This window comes from Carya illinoinensis, chromosome 4, assembly GCF_018687715.1.
Source record: "Carya illinoinensis cultivar Pawnee chromosome 4, C.illinoinensisPawnee_v1, whole genome shotgun sequence".
NCBI classification, from domain to species: Eukaryota; Viridiplantae; Streptophyta; class Magnoliopsida; order Fagales; family Juglandaceae; genus Carya; species Carya illinoinensis.
Window position 1 is genome coordinate 3,061,543 of NC_056755.1, and position 4,184 is coordinate 3,065,726.

The 4,184-nt window shown below is 36.0% G+C and overlaps 1 long non-coding RNA gene across 1 annotated transcript; it reads right to left on the reverse strand.

Moving 5' to 3' along the window:
- Positions 1-210: 210 nt before the first annotated feature.
- On the reverse strand, positions 211-2,880 carry LOC122307030. The gene is made up of 2 exons (XR_006241617.1): positions 2,138-2,880; positions 211-521 (listed from the first exon to the last, which is right to left on the reverse strand). It is a non-coding gene; the product is annotated as an uncharacterized LOC122307030 (long non-coding RNA).
- Between the last annotated feature and the right edge of the window lie 1,304 nt (positions 2,881-4,184).

Sequence of the window (4,184 nt, forward strand, 5' to 3'; positions counted from 1 at the left end):
ACTAGACCTCCTGCAAGGTCAGCCTTTGATGGGGATATTATATATTATCTCTCGCTGCTTGATCCTTAATGCTTTGTCAAATGAGAGGGGCCTCAACCATATATATAAGACTAACTTACCTTCTATTTTTCAGTTGAGAAAGGAAAAAGAAAGCGTTATTTTCCAAAGGAAGACTCCGTCCTTATGCCTGACATTGGTAGCACTCCTATATAGCTGATAGATAAATAGCTAACATAAAGTGCGTTCAGATGGACGCAAAAATCAAAATCTTCATACATAAACAACAATACAAAAGGGATAATGCATTCTGTCAAAGAACATGATTCACTTCATGCCATTTACATGGACCAAGAGATTCTTGCACTCAAAAGGTGAAGAGTTTTCTAAATTGAAGGCACGTTGAATGCAGTTAATAGGGGATGTCTCCCTCTTCAGGCAGATCCCAATTATCCTCATCATCTTCCTTCTTGTTTGTTGTGGCTTATGGCTTGGTCACTGGTGGAGTTCTTAATTGGGGGCGCCTGGTTATAGAACGAGACAGACGAGCAGTAAATAATCATCGTAAGGGAGAGATCTAACAGAAGGAACTCTACATAACTGCATGCTGGTGAGGTGTTAAATCACAAGCTAGTAAAATTTATCCTGCAGGGTCTAAAGAACACAAGAATATGAATCACAATTGTGAAAATTATATGCCTGACTATGAACGCCAAAGATTAGCACCCTATCAATCAGAACAAAATTCACTAAACCAAATTTGAGACAAAACCAATTTCAAACAAACATTTCCTCCTTACCAAGAGGGAAAAAAAAAGATATATACAGAACATAGATACATTGATTAACATCGGGCAATAATTCTCCAGGGTAAACTAAAAGGACTTATAGTATTATAATTTCGTGTTTAAACTAGTCAGCCCAACTAGGGTCATAGATAGACGTTTCAAAGCATCACACATAATAAATAACTCTGAGCTGGTCACTTATAGAAAAGAAAATTTAAATTACTGGAATTTCTCAGGATCCCAAACCTTACCCACATAATGTCATTTATAGTGATTACTAGATTGAACTTTCTTTTACCCATTTTAAATGGAAGTATATGGACTTTGTACTCCACGAAAGACGCAACTGATCCCTACACGGTGGCTGGGTTTTAAGGGCAACAGAACAGGGAGACGGAGTAGCCTTAGTGCTACAAAAATCCCACATATTAAGCCAACAAATCCAAGATTCAGCAAAACTAACAACAAATAGCAATCAAATTGAACCTAAAGTGACCAAAATCTATTAACACCATTTGCAACCTAATGAAGAGAATCATAAGAACATCATAGAGAGAAATAAAACCAAGCGCTTGATTAGCTAAACACTCGACAAAGCCAAACCCATTTAACAAAAAAAAAAAAAAATCGAAATAACACCAAAGTAGAATAAATTAAGAGAGACAAAAAAGGCAGAGGCCTCTTTTTGTTGCGCTTAACGGCCTCCCGGTTCCTCCGCTTCTTCTCGTCCTGCTTATTTTCGAAGAACCTCCTGCGCTTACACTCATGAATAACACCGGCTCTCATGACTTCTCTCCGGAACCGATTCAGCAGCCTCTCCTCGTGCTAGAGGGTGTTGGCATATGCCAGAGTGGGGCATATCACAAAGGCCAACGAAGAAGAAGAAGAATTTAGAGGGGCATCTTGAGACTCCAGTGGTATAAGACCATTTTTGGGTTTCTGGGCCTGAAAAGTAGCGAGCTGAGGCGGCGGCAGAAGCGGGGGTTTTGAGGGAAGGAGGAAGGAGAGAAAGTTGTAGAGGAGGATGAGGTAGTAAATCATCATTGAAAGGGAGAGATCTAACAAAAGGAAATCCCATAACTGCATTTTGGTGAGGTGTTAAATCACATGCTAGGAAAATTTATCCTGCAGGATCTACAGAACCCACAAATACGTACGGACAGAAAATCATCTCGAATCGAGATCACATCTCGTACATTGTCAGAATTAAATGTATCTCAAGCAAACAACAACAGTATATTAAAAGCAAATTATCACAGAATATATCTCACCTCACTCTAGAATAAAGCAGTTATGTAGTTACAAAAACACACACAGACAAGGAAGAAAGAAGAAAAAGATGAAGAACCAACCTTGCATTAATATAGAATAAGGCATCTGTTGTCAATGAAAGTAAAATAAAATATGAGAGATAAGGTGAATTCGAGGAAACCAAGGCCTCCAACACAAGTCTTCTGCAACTGAACTTTGCCCTTTCATTACCAGTACTGGAGAATAAATACAATAAAGATTAACAGAACAACCGGGCCATTATAACAATTACTTGCTATAAATAATGGAACTAGTGTCTGTTAAAATAGACCCACGCACTCAATAATACTGAAGACAGTTTCTCAAGACCGGATAATTCGCCACTGAACTAAATCTTCAACTCAATCGTGTGCTAAATAATTGATTGGACTCTTGAACCGACTCGACAATTGAACTTATCATAATGACTGGACCAACCAACTTAAAACAATTATTGGACTGAACTCGTGATGCTTGGGCTCATAATACAAGAAGCCCAACTCGGCCCATTTGCTTTGAGATCGTGCTCAGCAGCTATCACACACGTGACAGCATCAAACCCCTACATCCTCTTGCTCCGTTGGCTCGCCACCGCTGTCTTCTTGCTCCACTGAGTTACTGTTAATTGCTTGAGGGCTTGATTCTACTTCAACATTATTTGGATTGAAATGGTGTTGGATTGAATCATATATATTGAATAATCTCACAGATATATCATCAATTAATTCAATTATATGTGGATATATATCGGGGAATACTCTCATGAAAAATAAAGATAAAATAATCCACCCAAATATAGGGAAAATGATCAATACTAGGCAGGTACATGCGAGAACACCAGAGATGTAGCAAATAAGGCTAGCGGCATGGTGGTACCTAGCATTAAGAATGGGTCGAAATAACTCCATCAATGCTAGGAAGTAAACACATACAGTTCCAATGAAAAGAGGCATGATTATGCTATGTGTTTGGAATGGAGATGAGCTTGAATTCTGATACTGTACTGAAAGAACGTTCGCCAACACTTGAATGAGATTTTGGAAGGCGACTAGGTGTCGGCTGGTTAGACCAAGAAATGCTCCCTGCTCATGACTGCAAACCAAAACCAAGACAATCAAATGTTCAGTAGTTTTCCACCGTCAAATTGATCAAACACCCCTATGCTGTGGTATACTTGGGTTTAGGATACGGGCATTTTCCTTGCAATTCTTCTGTTATTTTTATATTTTCCAGCCAAGGAAATGTTCTCGAGTCAATGAACATATATATTTTATTAGCATATAAAATCATTTCAACACCACCTCCACCTCCCTTGGTGCCACAGGGACGATCAAAATCTTGGGTGTGCCCTAGCTCGCAAAATTTGCCCAACACGATATTAATGTTGGTTCCACCTTAATAAAAAAGTATTGATGTTTTAACCTTTTTTATATGGGAAATAACATTACATCTTAATAATATTATCATACTTTTATCTCATTACGATGAGATTATATTGTCTATCACCATTTATCTTTTATTTTTAAAGAATAAGAGATGATCCAAACATAATGAAAAGTATCATATCATAGGAAAAATCTATTTGTCATCCTCACACTTCACACACCACACTTATTTTAATTTTTTTTTCATTTTTTCTATAATAAATATGTAATGTATGGATGATAAATAAAATAATTTAATTAGTTTAATAAGAATAAAATAAAATAAAAAATAAAAAATAATAAAAAATAATATTTTAATATATAAAGTGTGTGGTGTAGGATGATGTGTAGCATTTCCCAAAATGTAATTCCAATTATCAAATTTAAGATATATGTTATGATATTTGTTAAATAACTGGTTGTTTATTAGTGAGGATAGATTAAATTAATTATTTAATTTATATTCTCATAGTCTTGCATTAACATCTTGTCATAATCAATAAGAGTTTTGCTATTTGCAAATTTGGTGTGCCAATATACCATTTCTTGTGATGCACATTATAGTTATAAAAATAATTATATTATATACAACACTTTTATCTTAATGCAAATAGATTAAAATAAGTGTGGTGTGTGAAGTGTGAGGATGACAAATAGATTTTTCCATTAGATAATTCAATTTACA